Source organism: Hippoglossus hippoglossus, chromosome 13 (assembly GCF_009819705.1).
Source record: "Hippoglossus hippoglossus isolate fHipHip1 chromosome 13, fHipHip1.pri, whole genome shotgun sequence".
Lineage (NCBI taxonomy): Eukaryota > Metazoa > Chordata > Actinopteri > Pleuronectiformes > Pleuronectidae > Hippoglossus > Hippoglossus hippoglossus.
This window is the reverse complement of record NC_047163.1, coordinates 2,129,320-2,151,174: the sequence shown is the minus strand read 5'-3', so window position 1 is coordinate 2,151,174 and position 21,855 is coordinate 2,129,320. Positions and strand designations below refer to the sequence as shown.

Genomic DNA, 21,855 nt, shown 5'->3' with positions numbered 1-21,855 from the left:
ACAGATTTCTGAATACCCCTCCAGCTGCGCTCGGGAGAATCATCCTCATGTTTGTGTCTCGTCCTGTTTCCCCGCAAGTTCTGTTTTTGGTTTGGAGCGTGAGTGAAATGCAAAGGAGGTTGCCGGGGTTTAGTGAGATGATGCACACACACACACACACACACAAAACCAGGCAAACGCACGCACAAACGCGCACGCACACACGCACACTCGCTGCATTGAGCCTCCTCCTGCCCGGAGCTTTCATCCAAAGTGGCTCCAGTCTAACGGGCGTTCCTTCTCTGCGTGGCCCGGGAGGGAGGCGTGCAGCCCGGGAGCACTGCCGTCAACAACACCGCCTGTCACATACACACACACACAGACGCACGCACACACAGACGCACGCACGCATGGTGGTTGTTGTTGATATTGTTGCTGATGTTGTGTCACTGGAGAAAACAACGTGAGGTTGTTGGAGTGATTCCCTGATGACACCAGCATCAAGTCGCAGGGAAGATGCTCCTGGTTTCCTGTTCAACTGTCGAATTAAAATGTGGAACAGTTTGGATGAAGTTAAAATATGATATAAGACGAGATATAAGACAAGATGCACCTTTATTGATTCTCTGGAGAGGAAATTCTCTCGTAGCCAAAAGGCTGTAGTCTTATCTGTCAGACACTATTAGAAGTAGCATATATAGCAGGACATTATTTTGTGGAACACATCCAATTTATGCCATTTTGTGAAAATGTTCTCAGTTTTGACATATTTCCTTATCATAGGCCACCCTCCAAGGCTTTTATTGTGAAAATCCCGCCTTTCGTTTTCCAGTATGCTCTCTTCGTGTCCACCTTGATGCAGCAGAGTGTCCCAGCAGAGCAGAGGGCTTCTGGTCTGGTCTGATTTAATGTGTGTGTGAATCTGTGTGTGTGGCTCATTTAGCTTCATCACCTCCTCCTCCTCCTCACCAGACTCCATGTAATGTTTAACTGACCCCTGCTTATTAAGGGGACTTGAGGACGCAGAGTTGTCTGTCATCAATGTCGCGTAACAATGCAGCTGTTTAAACGACAGATACAGTTTCAGGAAATGCAGAATAATAAACACTTTAATGTGATTTCTGGAATAAGGCCAGTTTGAAACATATAGACAGAGATGCTGTTTTTCCAGATGTAAGATATGTGTCCATATGATCGTTTCAGATATTTTCCTGCACATGTTTTCAGGTTGAGTCAGATCTGCTGAGCTCAGAGAAACAGGATCAGCTCCTGATTATAAATGTAAAATACTTCAGGTTGTGTAGTTTTAATGAGAAGCTGATTGTGATGCAGGCTGCAGGAATCAGGCTGGAGAGGAAGAGGAGAGGTGGGGATCCTCCTCCTCTTCCTCATCTTGTATGCACTGAAGCTGCAGCGGGGCTTCCCTGGGCTTTTCCTCTCTCTCTCTCTCTCTCTCTCTCTCTCTCTCTCTCTCTCTCTCCCTCTCCCTCTCTATCTGTCTCCCTCTCTCCATCGCTGCAGTTTTTCTGGGACTTCCCTTGTGTTCCCTGCACCAGCCGTTAGCCCAGCCCTTTCTCCATCCATCTCTATGTCTATATCGCTACGCTCTAACGCTTCTCCTCCTCCTCCATCCCTCTAAAGGACTCAGATTCAGCTGCAGAAACAGCAGAGATCCTCCACGTTTAGAAACACCACAGGGTTTGTAAATGTCACAAAGTGCAATAAGGAGACACCAGACACATGAATTGTCCCTGAGGAAATGTTTGAGGAACAATTAGAGTCATGTTTCATCATCCGGCTCGGCTCAGGGTGAACAGTGTGTTCTTGTTTGAACCACAAGTCTTTGACTCCACCAACACTTTCAGCTTCTTCTTCTCAGGATCCAAATGCTGCTTCACTGGGTTTTTTTCATGCTGGCTGATGGATTATTCATTAACGCCCCCCCCCCCCCCTTCCTCTCTCTGCCTCTCCTCTTCCTCTGCTCCATTATCCTCCAGCTCTCTTTGACTCTTTCTCTTGCTTCCTCCCCTCCTCTCCTCCTCCCTGCTCCCTCAGCATCTCCTCCCATCCTCTTGTCCTCTATATTCATCTTCCTTTCCCCATGCTTTATCACATTTCACAACTGTCAGGCATTTAGCAGATTCTCTTACACACACACACATGTCCCTTATTTACTAAATGGCTGCTCTTTCATCTCCGCCCCTGAAGACCCACACTCAAACATTTACAAATCACACTTGGGGAAAAGCTCTGATGGTTGTTACAGAGGAATTTACTGGAGAATCTGCAACGTTTTGATAGAATAAAATGCACATTTCACATTTACGATTTAGCAGAAAGCGACATGAGGAACCCCGGCCTCCGTTCCTGCCTGTTGTTCCGAACCCGTGATGTGATAAAGTCATGTGATTCATGTAAATGTGAATGAAATTAGAACGTGTCTGGTTAATAAAGAAGGACGACGTGGCTCCGCTTCCTCCCACTGTCCAGAAATGAAGCCAAAATATCCCGGCTACAGACACAGGCTACATCCACACGACTACGTTTTCCTTTGAAAGTGCAGGAGTCAGTTCACCTTCATTTAATAAAACCTGAATCTGCACCTGAACCAACAATGGAGCAGCATCAGAAAACTTCCCTTGTGAAGATATAAAAAAATCTGCACTTTAAACCAACCCTTTGTTTTCAGAAAGATTTGTGAGTGTGCAAGAATCCAGACGACATAAAAAAAAAACACAACAAGCAAGCAACCAGAGTGAAAACACATTAAGCTCCTTAACAAATTCACCCTCAGTCTCCCTGTCTGCCTTCGTCTCAACTCCTCATTAACCATTTTCCTCCTGACTCTGAACTCCTCCTCGTTCCCTCCTGCTTCCTCTGTCTGATTGCTCTCCAGGGACACATCCAGGGCTGTTTCCATACCTCCAGCCTCTCATCCACAGCCTCTTTTCACAGTTTTTAATTACACAAATGATCTGGCTGATTGGTGCAGGGTGACACGGCATGTGTCTGGGTGGAGGCTGGTACGCAGCCTCGTACACATTGAGACAGAGGCATTGATTTTCCTCCAGCGGGAGCCCGGCAGACGTTAATGTTGCAGAGAAGACGTCTGGAGCTTTGTCACCTTGGTGATTTAACTGTTAATTTGAAAACGTGGGAGTGCTGTTGTGTGATGCGTCGCTCCCTCAAGTTTTGCTGAAATTGCATCGGTGTTATGTGAGATTGTCGAGCGGCGAGGAAGCAAACAAACGAGCAAATAAATGAGCAAACGGGCTGATCCCCTCCAATCCCTACACCCCCAGCTCCTCCACGGACTAAAAATACAGATTAAGTTCAGGACAGACGGGTCAACACACAGAGCCACACACAAACACCTGAGATCAGACCTGACATTATAGGAAGGAGCACAACAACAGAGGGATTCAAATAAACACGAGAGGAAATCCAGCTCCTCATATGCAGCTGTTGACGCCTGAAGTCGATCAACATACAAGACGAACAAGAACATGTCAAGTGTAAATAAGCAAACTGAAATAAAGCTGCAACACGTGTGTGTCGTCACGATATCATCATATCAGTCAGTCTGATATGATGTATCTGCCACATTAAGTCTCACCAGTTCACTGCTTTCACTGAACACAGTGTTCATGTCATTCTGTCTTTATCGCTGTTCCACCCAAGCTCTTGATCTTCAAGCAAAACCATTGGATCTTTATTAAAAAAGGTCATTTTATCTACGTTTATGTTTTTATGACTGTGGGTAAAGCCAGATTAATTGCTTGTACCGTTAAAGTAATAAAACGCTGATTTGCCTTTTTTTTTTTCACCATCTGTCAGACAGAAGTCGTTTCTGTGTGTGTTAATATTCATTAAGATAAAAATCCATAAAAGCATGAAGGCTGGCCACAACTAATAAACAATGGGTCAGATTTAGTGAGGGGCCCCCATATCAAATTCTGCTTGGACCCTATAAAGGCTGGGGCCGGCCCTGCTGCAGGACTTTTGTTCTGGAGCTGAATTTTAACGAGACAAACATCTGCAGAGTGTCAGTGTTACATTGATAATCTGACTACTGTGTGTGTGTGTGTGTGTGTGTGTGTGCGTGTGTGTGTGTGTGTGTGTGTGTGTGTGTGTGTGTGTGTGTGTGTGTGTGTGTGTGAAGACAACAACTGCTGCAGTGGCCTCCTGCTGTGAGGCAACTCAAGCTCTTATTATGAGATGTGTTTGAAACTTTGTGTTGCAGTGGCAGCGACACACACACACACACACACACAATGAACAATGGATTGTATGTGTTGCCGTCTTGATAACTTGCAGCAGTGATGCATTATGGGTTGAAGTGTGTCAGGTCTCTGGATGAATTTCACTTCAGATCTGCTCTCTTACATAATCGGAGGAGTTGTGGCCTGTTTCTGTCGTTGTTCGATTCCTCTCACTGCTGCTGCCCCCCCCCCCCCCTCTTTTAAAGCATCTCTCTCTCTTTGCGCTCACCTTTACACTTAATCTCGCTCGTCCTCTCTCTCCCTGCGGCTACTCCTGTCTGTTTCTGCTCATTAACATTGAATTCATTTGTTGCCCTCTCGCTCGCCCTTTCCGCCACTTTTCACTTATACATGAGTAAACTCACATACGCACTCAGGGCCTCTCTCGCCCGTCCCTGCAGCCTCATTAGTATGAACATGGATTATAGTGATGAATCATATCATTAACTCCGTCATGAGGTTACACAAAAATGACCCAAATCTATTTCTGTGTAATTTTGTGTAGAGTGGGGCATGAGTCAAGATGGAACCCATTAAATAAGATCTGAATAAAGAAGCGGATCCAGGATATTCTTGTGCTTTCTTTGCAGCATTTTCACAGAATTAACTCAAACTATGGCGAGACGTCCACACACGTGCACACAAAGGTCGCTCTCATGCACGACAGATTCCGAGTGACAGGTGCGTAGACTCGAGTGAGAGAGAACTGCAGTGACGCCACCTGCAGGTCCGTGCAGGATCTGACTGTCTGTGTGGACGGTAACAACTTTACGCACGATAGCACGCTGCAAATAGTGTTGCAGACACAAAACAAGATAGAGATTTATTATGTCATCATGAGAAGTTTATTATGAAACTTAGTCCAGATCTGGACGAGGGGGAATCACTTTCTTTAACATTGTGAGAACATAAAATGTGCTTTGACATTTTCACTGATACGAGGGAGTGATTCATGGATCTTGACGTGTGATGAGTTGTTTGTCCAGATGTTTGTTAGATTTTGTTCCAAATACAAAATCTTTACGACTCTTCTTTTCTCCCATCCCTCCATCACAGCATCGCTTCCGCTTCTCTGACTTTCTTCAGTTTCAGTAAACCACCTCCTCTCATTCATCATTATTTCATCTTCTGTTTCCTGTTCTCTCTCCTCCGACCACTCTGCCATCCACAAAATGACTGATTCTTGTTTCTCCTCCTTCACCATTAACGACTCATTTGTCATCATCTTCCTCTCCCACTTCTTCTCTTTTATCCTTCCTGCGTCCATCACCTCCTCCTTTCATTTTCTCTTCTTCACTCCTCCCATTCCATCCTTCATCATCTCATTCTTCCATCGGCTCATTGTCGGCCATTTTCCACAGTTTTCCCTCCTTTCTTCATTCTCCATCATCCCTTATTTTTCTGTTCTCGTCTTCCTCCGTGTTCTTCTTTGCATTCTCTACCTCCTCCTTTGCCCTCCATCCTTTGTTCCCTCTTCTTCTTACTGCTCTTTTCTTTCCTTTAAGGCCTCTATTTTCTATTTTTCTTGTTTTTAAGCTAATTTTTACCTTTTGTCTTCCTCGACCTCTATCATCCTTTATTTTCTTATTGTAACGACTCCCTCCTCCTCTGCCCTCCACTCTCCTAACTGCTCTTTTTTCCTCCCATCATGTTCTCCACGCTGGCCTCTGAAACTCTGTCACTTGACTCCTCCGCCTGTCGGGTGTGAATCCGAGGTGTCGGGGCAGCGTGGACGAGCCCGGCGAGCTCTTGTGTGGGCTGGATTATCTCTGAGTGGACCGTCGGTTTTGGAGAGCTGTGATTTTTGCCTCTCGGAGACGTTCTGGTGTTAATTTAATGGCACAGCGGAGATGAAAGTGCCCACTCACTGTTTGACTCCTCTTGTTCTTCATCTTCACTGAGACAGAAGTTTGAACTTCCTTTGCACTGAATCTTATCCCATCTGGGAAATAACTGTGAATATTTAAAAATCTGAAATGAGAAATGTTGAATAGGAGGATTTGAAGCGGTGTTATCGGCTCCATCAGACACGGACACGGTTGTTTCTTGGAGCTTGATGCTGACGCCAGCTCGTTGCTGCCGATGAACAGATGTCGCTGCTGTGCGTCAAATTGCTTCTTTCCTCACACTTTATATTTGGATTGAGTAAGAGTGTTCACACTGACAGATGGAAACCTGCAGCGGTAACTAACAGGTGGTGACCAGTCAAAATCTGTGTTTCAGTTCAGAGGCTGCATTTAGAGACAGATTGGGTCACAGCAGTGGAACTAGACTTTCATTTCCAAGGCTCCTGCTAATTCAGCCGACATGTGGGTGGATCCTTCTCGGCCCAACGTATCCCAGGATTCGTTGCGCTGTGGTGACAAACTGTTTTTCCAATGCTCGAGCATCATGCTTCAACTCAACCGAACAGCTAATGGATCACATGTTCCAAGGGGAATTAACACTTTTTGTTAAGTTGGAATTTTTTCCAACTTCAACTCTGTTGCTAGGCAAGAGCCACTTTGGTTCTGCGTGGGTTCGGGGCCCAGAACTCAAATGATACAAGGGTCCAAGTCAGATAGAACATTTTTAGGTCTTTCTGGGCTCAGGCACAAATTTCTGAATTTGAAGAACCCACCGAGCAAAGAGGTTTCAAGACATCAACACAAAATACACAGTGTTGCAGAAATCAAAGCTGCAGGTCGGTCACAGCTTAAAATCAGTTGTAAGAAAACATTTGGTGCTGAGGAGACAATGCAGTTACCATTTTCATTCTCCTTTAGAAATGTTCAGGACAATATTTTCAGTGTGTATTGAAGACAGTGGATTTAAATCCTCTGATCCAGGATCCTCCCACTCTCCCTTCCTCCCTTTCCTGCCTCGTCATCTTTTTCCTCCGTCTCTGTCCTTTGCTCTTCCACTCCCTGCCTCCATATGTCCACCCCCACCCTCCACTCTACAGCGGTGTGTGATTGACAGTAAATGTGTCCTCTCATGCCTGTCCTCTCTCTCCCCGGGGACGGAGAGAAGGAGAAAGGGAGTTATTAGTGGTGAGTGATGTCATAGGGCTCCATGCAGTATCAGTGTAACATTACAGAAGAGGCTGATGTTCATTCTGCAGCTGTTAACATCAGATGTGACTGGGGCTTCTGTTTGCACATCTGGAATCAGGCCTGTAAACATGACCAAGAATATAAGATTTAATAAACGCTCCAGCTCAGCGGTGTGTTATAATATATTTCACTGAATATCTTTGTAACTGTTTTTAGGGATGTGTTGACTGTGTGCTCATTTCGGACGCTGCATTTCAAATACATTTATTCATAGTTATTTATAATAAAGTTTGAGGAAGAGCAGCAGGTTCTCTGAGCCGAACCAATCAGTGCAGGACGAGTCCACGAGCTTGACGAGGTCCCGTGAGGACGAGACAGAAGCTGTGGAGGAGTCTGAGACGTGCAGCCTCAGAATACAGATGCAGGATGCAGCAGCCGTTCGCATCATGGATTCAAGCTGTTGTTAGAGAGAAACTTTCAGTCCTGAGCGTCCCTTCAGGTTTTAAATGTCTCAGACTGTGTCCTATGGCTATATTCAGAGTGAGTGAGTTTCAGGATTTAACTGTGGCACAGAGAAATGTCCTATATCGTACAAAAAATGACACATTTTGAGTCTGACCAGTCTGAAGAGTCCTTCAGCGAGACACCGAGCCGCAAATAGAAAAAGCTGCTGTATATATTTGTGTGAATAAGTGAATGTGACTTGTGGCGTAAAATCCTTTGAGTGGTTGATAAGACTCAAAAATCTCAACATAAATACAGTTTATTTACACATGCATGAGCGGACATGATCCACCCACATACTGTCAGGAAGGAACTGTGTCGCCAGCTGTCCTCCTATTGGCTGTTGTCCTGATGTAGGAGGTGTGTGTCCGTGCGTGTGTGTGTGTGTGTGTGTGTGTGTGTGTGTGTGTGTGTGTGTGTGTGTGTGTGTGTGTGTGTGTGTGTGTGTGTGTTCTCTCTTACTTTCAGTCACACTCTCTCTCGCTCAGTCTCGCCCACTCCCCTTCATCCTGAGGCCGGAGCTCAGACTCGACTGAATGAAGGCGGCAGCAGATTAAACCCGGTGCGTCATCGCTGTTACACAAAACACATTCAGACCCACAACAAGAGAAAAGAAACAACGATACTGTGTAAAAGATCGAACGCAGTGAGAGTGAATGTGGACTCAGCCTCCGGAGATTTCATCTCTAGTTGCTCATCATTTCTTTTTTTTGCGAAATCTCTCAGGATCTTTGTGATGATTTGTTTGGTGGATGTGGATATAATATTATTAATATATATATATAATGAAGTGAGACGACCATAGGACTTGACATTTGTGTGGGATATATATGATGTTAAAGAATGTTTGGACGTATGTGGGCGGTGACGTGTGTGTGTGTGTGTGTGTTTACTTGGTAACAGCAGGATCTTGGTTATTCCACAGTCTGATATTTCCGTCGCCCTCAGCAGCGGCAGCAGCTTCATCATTTAACTTTAATTAATTGAAAAATCACACACTGGCTCCTGCAGGATGCTGCAAATTGATGTTTCAGGCTCTTTAACAAGGTGGCCTGATGCTGGGAACAATCATTGCTCCTAAACAAACTGGAGCCCAGAGAAAATCGATTAAATTGGAAAAAAATAAAACCCCTGATAGATAATTTGAGTGCGGGGCTGGTGTGACATGATTCAGTCTCAGTGAGCAGTAATAACACATTTTTCCCTTCAGCCTCACAGCAGGACCGAACTGCTCTGACCCTCCTCCACAGGCTCAAGCTAATGTTCCCTAGCAACAACCACAGTGTAAGGAAGGAAAATGTGTTCAAACTAAATTAGTGATTTAGGTTCCGAGTTTGAATCCCAGCTCTGCCAAGGTCTCTCTCTGTGGAGTTTGCATGTGTTTCCTCCTTAACGCATGCAGATTGGGGTCAGGTTCATCGGCGACTCTAAGGGGACTGTGAGTGCAAATTATTAATAGTACAAACTCCTTCAAAATAAATTGTAATATAGCTAATTTCATTTGATTATTTCTGCCCCGACACCCGGTAATTACACCACAGTAACCAACAGTATTTAATATATTCTCGGTAATTAAATAGATGTTCAGATACATATACTACATATATAAACTCTAGGAGCCCAATAAGTATTCTATTGATTATCCTCTACACTCTGTAATCTAACGCTTCACTGAAAGCTCATTATCATTCTGCTCCACGAGTGTTTCAGGCTCTGATTCTGCTGCTGGACCGAGTGTGGAGGCTCCGTCATGAGTTTCTAAGAAGCTTATAAACCATCATGAAAACACTCGGCTCACTGGGAATAGTCTCCATTAAACCGCCGGAAGACTTTGGTGTGTGTACGAGTTTAAATGGGAAGTTTACGCTGCTGTATCCTGTTGTGTGGATACGGTGAAATGTGTGTGTGTGTGTGTGTGTGTGTGTGTGTGTGTGTGTGTGTGTGTGTGTGTGTGTGTGTGTGTGTGTGTGTGTGTGTGTGTGTGTGTGTGTGTGTGTGTGTGTGTGGCCATATGGTCGTCAGTGCAGCTCTTTGTGTGTTAGATAAGATGCAGTATAATCTCATGTGACCTCTGACCTCTGCAGTTTTATCACACAAACACTCTTTAAGTGAACTATCCCTTTAAGTGCTGCATTTTCCTGCAGCCAAAGTAGAAATATTAATCTGGTACTTCTACTGATACTTGAGTTCATTTTACTCTATTTATTTGTACTTTTACCGAAGTAAAATGTTTGAGTTCTTCCTCCGCCACTGATTTTATGCTGTAAAAGGTGGAAATACCACAATTTATTGAATAAAACCTGAAACTATACAAACAACACGTCTGAAAACATTAGAAACTTTGAGGTTTAACAAACCTCATCATCGTGTCTGTGAGGCTGTAAAAAAAGCTCAATGTGTAAAATGCAAACAAAGCTGTTTGTTGATGCTGCAGATCTCCACGGGCACGTTTAACCACAGACGTTCTGCCGTCTCACTTCAGCTCAACTCGCGTCTGCTCCAGAAAGTGAATATAAGTGTGACCTGAGGGGGAGTAAGACTTTTATACCACATTCATTCTTTATCCTAAACCGTACTGTGCAGTGAATAATTCATAGCGAATTCTCCCTGAGTCCTGAATGAGATTTGTAGCGTAAAAGAAAATTAGCCTGTTGGCCGATGTCCCTTTAGTTCTTCTCTTCTTCTGTTTTCCTGCAGCGTCAGACTTTGTTTGGATGATGACAGTCGCTCGGGTCAGAGCAGGGGTCGACCTTGTGACCCTCGGGGCCGCTGGTCATTGTTAAAGCAGGATAACACAGACTCTGGTTACTGCTGTTAATATTCAGCATGGCCGCTCACCTCCGTGGTCGTACACACACACACACACACACACACACACACACACACACACACACACACACACACACACACACACAAGATGAGACATTAAGGATTTGTTGATGGCCTCCTTTCCAACCTGCAGATGGTGAAACCTTAATCGGATTCTTATTAATGATTTAAAAGTGAAAACAAAAACAAACGACTCCCACGCCGACACATGAAATGCTTCTCCGGCGCCGCCGCCCACCGGCGCCGCGGGGCGCCCCCTCTGTGTGTCAGCCTGAGCGAGTGTTTTGTTCGGTAGCTCGTATTGTGTTGGGGGTTCACCGCTCTTATCTGGCCGCCTGCCTGCACCAGCGTCTGGCTGCTCTTCCTGATAACACTTTGTTATGCAGCCACAGCGTGTTGGCGTGACCTCTTTTAGCAGCACATTCATATCTGCTGCAGACGCCGTTTTCAATGAACTCGCTGGCAGAACAACATTTCATAAAGTAATTCATGAATTAAGTGGAAATGTTAAACATGAGCTGGTTTGATTCTGTCGAGTATGAGGAGTTTGGGGGAAATAAAGATTGTATTTTCAGATTTAGGAGTAAATGTATTGATTTTTGGTGATTGACTGGACCAGCAGCTGTTCTTCTGATGGATTATAAAATGGAAAGCAACCATACGGAGTTGAAGTAACATTGAGCTCAGGTTGGATCTGCTCCCTGTGGCCGAAAAAACATCATTTCACAAAGTCAGCGTTTGGCGGATTAGGATCCGAATCTGTCTTTAATTGAGCATCGGGCTTGTTTCAGTAAATCTGAATGACCTTGATGGTCGACGTGCGAATGAACCCTGGAGGAAAAGGTAAAAACCAGATCTGCAGCAGCCTCTGGGAAGTCCGACTGTTCTGATGGAGGGAAAAGAGAAGAGAGCAGCTCGTACAGCGACGAGAGGAAGAGTCTGGTCAGTGTGATCACATCAGGAGGCTTTAAGACGAGCTGCAGCCCTGAGGACACGACGAGGAGCTGGAGACTGGGTTTCTCTGCCATTAACACACGGCCCCCTGCTGTGTCCTCGTTTCAAAGGACCAAAGCATCCACTGATTTAGTTTTGGTTCATTTTAGCAGAATATTAAAACAAAAATATTTATACTTTTTAATATAATAGTTTATTTTCAGAGATTTCAGCTTGAAAATGGCATCTACTGATTACAGCAGTTTCACCAGACAGAGATGTGCAGCCCCGAGCCTCGTGACGCTAGAGATTAACGTCTGAATTCGCTCAGTGCAGAATGCAGGTCAGGTTGAAGCTTGTGAAAGATGTTTTGAAACAAGACCTTTCCCTCTTTACTTGGTATAATATAATCATCTAGAATTATTAATAAAATCCATCATGAGTTTATGTCTGAGATCGTATTGTCTCGGCTACTTAAGCAGCTCGACTGTGACGCTTCACAATATCAACAGCAAAATAGATTTATCACTCGTGACCTCTGCCAAGGTCGTTGTGTTTTCAGCATTTTCCCAGAGAACGATTCCTGCACATAGATGTTGAGAGGACTGATCCCTGTGAGTGTGTGAAATATCCACGTGCAGCTTGATTGGATGGAATCGACTGTTGGGCCTTGGTGGACGTTTATGATTTATATGATATGGATCAAAGTTTAGTTTATAGAAGCGAAAACACTGAGATGTCTCACTCTGTTGGATTCGGTGAAACTGCAGAAACTCTTGTTCAGCATTTTCACAGAGGGACAATTCCTCTTTCACAAACTTTCTTTGACAAGTGCTGACATCAGTTTGCAGAGACACAAGTTCGATGTATCCGGTGAGTTAGTCACAGCTGATCCGAAGAACCATCGTGGTTATTTTAAATGGCGGTAGTAATGTCATTGCATTTCACAGACTGAGCCGTGCTGGTGTCGGGGGGGAGGAGCTCGATGGAGCGTTCAGGTGTAAATGACTCAGATAGTTTCCTCTGCTCTCTCCTGCTGTGTCACTCAACTCGCCCTTCGCTGGGAAATCTAAAAGAAACAAAAATGGGGTAAAAGCAATAACTGTTGTTTTGTCACTTGGTTCCCACTGTTCTTCTGAGGCTGCTGGTTTCTCCCCCCCTCACTGTGACACTGTCTCGCTCCAGTCGCTCTGGGCTGGGCTGGGGGGGGGGGGCCTGAGGCAGAGTTGTTCATCACGTTTGTTTTAAACGACGCGAGCTGGATTATTTTCATGTGGTTAAATTCAAATTGATTTGTTCAGCAGGAAGTAAAATAATAACGCGATGCAATATCACACTACCGTCTGAATTTATGATTTAATGGTCTAAACATCTTTACTGTAACGGTATTAAAACTGATGAAATTGTTTCTGAGCTTCCTGCATTGAGCTGCTGCTGTTTAATAAAGAACGTGATGAGGTGAGAAGTGGATGCAGAGCGGTTTAATCAGAGCTACTCCCCTGGATTCATGTTGATGTGAAGACTCTTATGAGAAACACTAAAAGACTGTGTTTACTAGAATAAAGAATCAATTGTATCTTATGTAAAGTCCCATAAAGATATGTTTTTATTGAAAGGAAGTATATTCTGCTCATATTCAGGTTGATCATTTTAATTAGTGTTAAATCTTCACATGCTCTGATGTTCAGGAAACACATCACTTTCCTCAGCTCCTGTCTCTTTAAACCTGTCGGAGATTTTTTGCTTTTTAACTTTGCAGAACTTTTACATTCACACAAAACTTTTATAACACATCACGGAAAGAAACACTCACTTCAGGACACTGTTTATTTTTAAAGTTGCTAATGTCTCACATGAAACCAGCTGAATTCAGGATCTTAAAAAGTGACGGTGAAATGTTGCTCAAACCTGCGATAAAATCGGAGATAAAACTTAGCTGAGCCCCAGATGAGAAGTTCAGGTTTTGTTGCAGCGCACGACAGAAAGTTTTTTATCAAAGTTCAGGACGAGCAGTAAACAAACAGAAGTCAGGACCAGTGTAGTAAACTGATAATGTGATTTTATCTCAGTGAGGATCTGTGCTTGAGTCATTATCAGATCTCTAACAGCAGAAACACATAAACGCACAAGATAAGAGCAGAGAGATGCTCACTCATTATTCATTAGAACATCGGTCTGACCTTATCTCTCCAGCAACTTTAATAGAGCTGGAAAAATACTTTTCATTTTGGGCTTCATAGGTGAACCACAGTAACCTTTCAGTGCTCAGGACGTCAGCACCTGCAGCTGTAAATGAAGACGTCCATCAGCCGCAGTTTAAAGGTCACGACCAGACACGCTCAGGGATTAGCGTCTCTGGAAAGCTGTCGGAGAACTGTGTGTGTGTGTGTGTGTGTGTGTGCGTGCGTGCGTGCGTGCGTGCATGCGTGCGTGCGTGCGTGTGTGTGTTCAGCAGAAGTGACAGACGGGTGTAAAGACCCTATCGGACATGACATCGATTCGACGCCGTCAGTCAGAGGGCGAGCGAGATTCAGAGAGACAGATGAGACTGAGACGCAAAGATGCAACATGTGGAGGAGACCAGATGTTTTTCCAGAGATCAGTTTACACGTGTGTGTCCGAGTGGTCACGTGTTTTCAGGCGTGTTCGTGTGGATTAAAACTGATCCGGAGTCAGATCGCTGGTCCGAACAGAAAAACGCAGCAGTATGGACGTAGCCTTAGTGAGGCCGAACTGTTTTTCACAGTGGAACCATGAAACTTTACATGTTGTTGTTTACGCTTTACAGTTTTGGTCACACATATGCAAATATTTGAGATGCGAACTGTCGCCTTTCGTTCACTTCCTGTCTTTGCAAGTGAGTCATATCAAATATTAGCTTTCTGTGTCGTGGCAAATCACAGCTTTTAACTCAGGACGACTGACCTGTGATTTCAGCTTCACGCTGTGGATCAATATGTTCCTCTGGTTCTCTGCTCCTCCGTTGATTTACAGGGAAGAGATTCCTGCATCAGTTTAGACAATGAACACAATGTAGTAGTGACGTGAGTGTGTGTGTGTGTGTGTGTGTGTGTGTGTGTGTGTGTGTGTGTGTGTGTGTGTGACTCACTGTATCTGTGTGGATCTGACTAAGTGCTGCTTCTTCATGAGTCTGTTTGTGCCCCTCTCTCTCTCTCTCTCTCTCTCTCTCTCTCTCTCTCTCTCTCTCTCTTGTTTTCTCTGTCACTCGTTCACTCCGTGGTCCCTCGCTCCCTTTCAGCCGGTCACGCACAACTCTAAAGGCTTTGTTTCAGAGTGCTGCTGCAGCCTGACACTGAATGGCACTCTTAGTCTCTCACACACACTGACACACACACACACACACACACACGCACACACACACACACACACAAACACACACACACACACACACACACACACACATTGCCTTTGAAGGAGTCAATCTAATGTTGTGTTGGTGCAGAAACATTATCCAGATGTTGATCCACTGGAGTTTTCTACTTTAATGTCACTGAGGATTTTCAAATAAAGACAGAAAGCTTCCATTGATCTTTTTGAATGTCCTGTTCGGATGCATCAATCATCAGAAATGAAATCTGAGTTCTCTTTAACTCTATTCCTGTGTTCATGTTTAACGTCCTGCAGACGGATTTCTAAGACTCGGACGATAACAACAACCCTCTGCTCTGTTTCAATGAATAAATCAGCTGGAGCTCAGTTTGTTGGAAACACATCCGAGTCTGATACACACTCACAACCACTTGTGTACTAACACTGAACAAAGTTATCGAGTGTGTGAGTCTGCTCATAGACTGGAAACTGCCCACTCTGACAAGGTTACACACACGGTGACGTGATCAGTAGCGTGACGTGCAAACGAGAGAAAGGAAACCGATTGTGCAAATATTCACACTTTTTTGCGAACACTCAGCTCGATGTCGTCCACACCTCGATCCTCGTCTGCTGCTACGCGTTGGAGGTTTTGACAGAAACGCAGCGTCTGCTTTTGACAGTAGTGATGTGTGATCTGTCACTTTGAATGTGTTGCGTTCAGTAAAAGAAAATCAAAAGTCAGTCGCTTTTGGTCGTTCATCTTTATTTGCATTCCATGTTCGACGTGTGACGTAGAGAAAAAGAAGCTGAGGAACTGGTTGATTTCCTCTGTTCTTTAGTTCAGCTTGATGCTATAGCATGAAATAGTGTATGTTGTGTTTCCCGAGTGAGAAACTGTGATTCAGAGATGTGGTTTGGACGACGGCGCCGCCACGAAGCATCAGAACTATGCTTTTCACAGAATGTTCTGGACAAATGGCAGTTTTCTGCAGAGAGAGGAGTTTAGTTAAACTTTTAGAGTTACGCAATGTTTGTGGTCGACTTTATTTTATTTTATCATTTGCAGAAGTTTTGCAGAAACTTTTCAGAAGACGACACAGTTTGGATTTAAAGTGACAGAAAACACGAGGGGACAGGAAGTCAGATTAATGAAGAGAGTGCGTGTGCGTGCGTGCGTGCGTGCGTGCGTGCGTGCGTGCGTGCGTGCGTGCGTGCGTGCGTGCGTGCGTGCGTGCGTGTGCACAGGCAGCAGGTATAACGTTGACAGAAGCTCTGACTTGCTGTGTCATGACAGCTTCATGACTGACAGTCGGGGGAGCAGAGACTCAGCCGCAGATTATTGGAGCTTTTATTTTAATATTTATTTACTGACATCTCCCGAGAGAAACAGCCCACTGACCTTTTCAACTGCTGGGGAGGTAGATGCAGATACAGATGACGCACAGTCGTCCATAAAGGTTTCAAACATTCAGGTAAATGTAGATAATGCCTGTGAGACGAGGTCAGATTTCCTGATGCAGTCGTTACACAGCCCACGTTCACTTGAGTGGTATTAAAGTCATTCAACATACTCAGTGTACAAATAAGTACATATAATAACTATACAGGCGTTTATGAACAATGCTGGTGTTTGTACGTCCTCACAGCAGATGTTCAGTTCACTTTGCATCTTGGTGCATTAACAGGAGCACAGAGGCTCTATAGAGAAACGTTATATGTGGATTATGACTGATTCTGAATATAACTCCACTGGTATGTCCCACAACAAGCTGCTAATGGGTTTAATGTTTACTGAGTCATCCTGCTCTTTGTTTCTGCCTCATGCTTTATCATACATAATCTGTTAGCACAAAAAACTGTGTGTGATTGAAAATCCACTGAGTATAGAAGCACTATATGAATGCTTGTGTAAATGGATTAATGCTGTAAATACTGTAAATATTGACCATTTACCATATTCAGATCTAGATCAGTGTGTGGATACCAGGCCTGAGGCCGTCGGGCCGGATTCATTATGAAACTATATCCGGGTTGAGGTTCTGGAACAATCTACTTTATTCTTTACGCTGCTCCTGTAATCGGGGAAAACATGAGGTTCAGTTCAGGCTCGGCTGATTCTCTCTCCAGCTGCTCTCTCATCCAGATTTCAGATTCACACAGATTCAGTTTTCTGTTTCTTGGTTTTAGTTACTTGTTATATTAAGTTGTACAGTTTGTTTTCAGAAAGAAAGGAGAATGTGTGTTTTTAGGAGGAGTTCATATTCCCTATGTCAGCCACAGATCCTCATCAGGCAGTTTGAAATAAATGAGGACTTTTTTTAACTGTGAATCATCCACAGCTCCCAGAATAAGAATATGCGTCAGAGCTGGAAATGAGGATAATGGATCCTTTTGGACGACCTGTCTACTGTTACATGGCTGTTTTATTATCTGCACGTCGAATGAAAACATAGTTCAGTGAGTGTCTCCACAGACTGATGCTGTTTGTGAGTCATATCAAGAAGGATAAACATCACATTTAAACAGAATATAAGCAGTTCAGTGTGATTCCTTCAGCACAGTTTAACTACTAAAGCAGAGTAAACACACATTTTAGTCCTTGATCAGGCTCAGTAACATCCATCACATGTGGAGTAACATCCATCACATGTGGAGTAACATCCATCACATGTGGAGTAACATCCGTCACATGTGGAGTAACATCCGTCACATGTGGAGTAACATCCGTCACATGTGGAGTAACATCCGTCACATGTGGAGTAACATCCGTCACATGTGGAGTAACATCCGTCACATGTGGAGTAACATCTGTCACATGTGGAGTAACATCCGTCACATGTGGAGTAACATCCGTCACATGTGGAGTAACATCCATCACATGTGGAGTAACATCCGTCACATGTGGAGTAACATCCATCACATGTGGAGTAACATCCGTCACATGTGGAGTAACATCCGTCACATGTGGATTAACCTCTGTGACATGTGGAGTAACATCCATCACATGTGGAGTAACATCCGTCACATGTGGAGTAACATCCGTCACATGTGGAGTAACATCCGTCACATGTGGAGTAACATCCGTCACATGTGGATTAACCTCTGTGACATGTGGAGTAACATCCGTCACATGTGGAGTAACATCCGTCACATGTGGATTAACCTCTGTGACATGTGGAGTAACATCCATCACATGTGGAGTAACATCCATCACATGTGGAGTAACATCCATCACATGTGGATTAACATCTGTCACATGTGGAGTAACATCTGTCACATGTGGAGTAACATCTGTCACATGTGGAGTAACATCCGTCACATGTGGAGTAACATCCGTCACATGTGGAGTAACATCCATCACATGTGGAGTAACATCCATCACATGTGGAGTAACATCTGTCACATGTGGAGTAACATCCGTCACATGTGGAGTAACATCCGTCACATGTGGATTAACCTCTGTGACATGTGGAGTAACATCCATCACATGTGGAGTAACATCCGTCACATGTGGAGTAACATCCATCACATGTGGAGTAACATCCGTCACATGTGGAGTAACATCCGTCACATGTGGAGTAACATCCGTCACATGTGGATTAACCTCTGTGACATGTGGAGTAACATCCATCACATGTGGAGTAACATCCATCACATGTGGAGTAACATCCATCACATGTGGAGTAACATCCGTCACATGTGGAGTAACATCCGTCACATGTGGAGTAACATCCATCACATGTAGAGTAACATCCATCACATGTGGAGTAACATCCGTCACATGTGGAGTAACATCCGTCACATGTGGATTAACCTCTGTGACATGTGGAGTAACATCCATCACATGTGGAGTAACATCCGTCACATGTGGAGTAACATCCGTCACATGTGGAGTAACATCCATCACATGTAGAGTAACATCCATCACATGTGGAGTAACATCCGTCACATGTGGAGTAACATCCGTCACATGTGGAGTAACATCCATCACATGTGGAGTAACATCCGTCACATGTGGAGTAACATCTGTCACATGTGGAGTAACATCCATCACATGTGGAGTAACATCCGTCACATGTGGAGTAACATCTGTGACATGTGGAGTAACATCCGTCACATGTGGAGTAACATCTGTCACATGTGGAGTAACATCCGTCACATGTGGAGTAACATCCATCACATGTGGAGTAACATCCATCACATGTGGAGTAACATCTGTCTATCACAAAATCAAATTCACAATCTACAGATAAACAAATCAAAGGAAAATGTTTACAGCTGAATTACAGCGACTGTATTGAGAGGAATAAATAATTCAATGTAATGATTTTACTTCTCATCCTTCCCTCAGGAGCTTCTGTCTTCACACTCTCGCTGTAATGAATTTTCTGAAATTCGAGGGACACGACGCAGGAAGAACCGTTAAAATGTTTTCTTATAATATCTGGAGGATGTAATTACCACTGAGTCAACACAGGCCTCACATGAACCCAACACACTGTCCAATCACAACTCTTCTTCTTCTTCTTCTTCTTCTTCTTCTTCTTCTTCTTCTTCTTCTTCTTCTTCTTCTTCTTCTTCTTCTGGTCTCTCTTCATTTAGGAGGTTTTCACACCTGAAAGTTTCCATTGGATCTGGTTAGTTTTGGTTTCATATTATATTTCATGACCTAATGTCCTGAATCCTGGGACTCAATCAAAAACTCAACCTGCGACTGACAAGAAGAAACATTCAGCTCCTGACATCATTCAGGACTGAAACATGTAATATCACAGTCCTCAGTCACATTAACAGTAATTGTTACATTTACTGAGGACTTGATTTCCGTCTCTTTGGGGGAATCAAATTCAAAGGTAATGAAATAACGTTGGTATTATCCTTTAAATGTTTGAATAAAGGGCAGTGAAACAATTACGGGAGCGACGGCTTATAAATGAGGTCAAATGTGATGAAGTAAAACACTCACACACACACACACACACACGTTCGTACACATACACACAATAAATGCTCACGCATGCAGTTCCATGTACGACAGAAGCTCTTATCAGCCCACAGACAATTTTCTACATAATTAACTCCTGTTCAGATTTGCATAATGTATTTGTGTGGAGCACAGGGAAGCTGCAGCGCCCTCATTAATATGCACGATAACCGCAGCCTTTATACCGGGTCAACGCGGCGAAGCCACTTCTCGCTGCTGAGTGGTTCTGGTAATGGAGCCGCTCGGTTTTCTGTGAGAATGAGAGCGGAGCGATAATCCAAAAGTTTAACAAGGTGGGAACAGACGAGGCGAGGACAACGAGCAGATTCAACAGAGAAGAGAATAATATGCAGACTAAATGTTTCTGAATTCTCTTGGTGGATTAAGTTAATCCAGCCCATTATTTACCGTCTGTAAATTTTGTACGGCAGATTTAGAGAAGTAATCCACTAAAGTTTTGTCTCCTGTTGTTAATCCTTTCTGCTTAGCGAGTTCAAGTTCATCCCAGAAATAAATCAGAAGTGCAGGGGATATTTTTCCTTCCAAATGTCTAAGTTATATTAATAAAATCCAGTTTAAAGTCATAAAATGTATCTTGATAATAAATATAGATATAAAGAAAACATATAGATATTAAATCATCTGAACATCCGTTTGTCTCCTGTGTTAAAATGAGGAATGTGCAGCATCTTCACAAATAACTAAATGTTTGTCTCATCAGCTCCACATGATCAGAAACTGAATCTACTGTGAGGAAAGAACCACACAGACTCTGTAGTGCAGGAGCAAATGTTTATATGTTTATAATAAACAGGATATTTTGGCTTCATTTGTGGAAAGTGGGAGAAAATGGATCCATCTATGGTCGTAAATATGAACTTGTCTATTAGTCCAGTTTATCTTGAGTTTCCATCCTGATTGATAAATATAGATCCTGATCCATCAAGTCTTTTTATGAAAAATATTGTAGCCCAACGCATTTTCTCAAGTGGAAAAGCTTATTTTCTCCTGTAGCTTGAAAACCGTAAAATCCACATTCAAAGCTGGACTCCTCGTCGTCTCTGCTTCTGCTCGTCAGCATCTTAACTCAGAGCTGCCAGACTCTGCAACCTACGCATGCATCGTTTACACCTGAAGGGTTCAAACTAGAGTGTGTGTCTGCGTGAGAGGTATAGTATTCAGTGTGTGTATGTGTGTGTGTGTGTGTGTGTGTGTGTGTGTGTGTGTGTGTGTGTGTGTGTGTGTGTGTGTGTGTGTGTGTGTGTGCATATGCAGCTCAGTTTTTCATGTTGCACCTAAACGGCTTTTGATTAGCAGCACCTCCGCGGGAGATTGTGTTCAAATGAGTTTGACCTCATGTTATTAACCTTTATTTCCAGAGGTTTTTGGCTTGTATGGAGCAAACAGCCCACAGCTGCACAACATCTACACAACAGCTACACAACATCTACACACTGGACTAGTAATTCCATCACTGGTTAAAACCAGGAGACGCACCGCAGTGCAAATTGAATTTCTAGAATCGGGTAATAAATCTGTGTCCGAAGAGGATTTAGATCGATTTTTATGAAATTTTATTAAGAAGGTGACAAGTTCACTTCAGGTAAACAGGTAAATATCGTCTCACAACTAACAAGCTGCTACTCTGTGGTCTGTGAATTAGTGAGAAGTAAGAATCTGTCACTTGTCGTGTTCAGACACAATCAGCTGTTTGTTTCCTCATTCAACAGAGTCAAACTGAGGATTTGTTTTACTGAGGTTGTAATTATACGGTTTCCCACGTTCCCTAAAGGCATCACAGAGATTTAGTTTGTCCGAGCTTCAGAAGCCGCTGATGGAGACGCAGGGTTATTATTTATATATATATGATATTATTTATTTACTTATTATATATTATATATTATATATATTATTTATCATTATTTATCACTGTCCACCTGCACCACACGTCCACTCAGCAGGAGAACTAACAGACTCAGGCTACATCCACTACGTT

General features: G+C 43.6%; 2 protein-coding genes across 3 annotated transcripts in view; both read left to right on the top strand.

The window, feature by feature from the left end:
• The window catches only part of LOC117773272 (spectrin beta chain, non-erythrocytic 1-like), a 750,817-nt gene that overhangs the window by 473,036 nt on the left and 255,926 nt on the right, over positions 1-21,855 (top strand). The window lies entirely within an intron of this gene.
• Positions 1-21,855, top strand: part of slc8a2b (solute carrier family 8 member 2b) — a 103,446-nt gene that overhangs the window by 288 nt on the left and 81,303 nt on the right. The window lies entirely within an intron of this gene.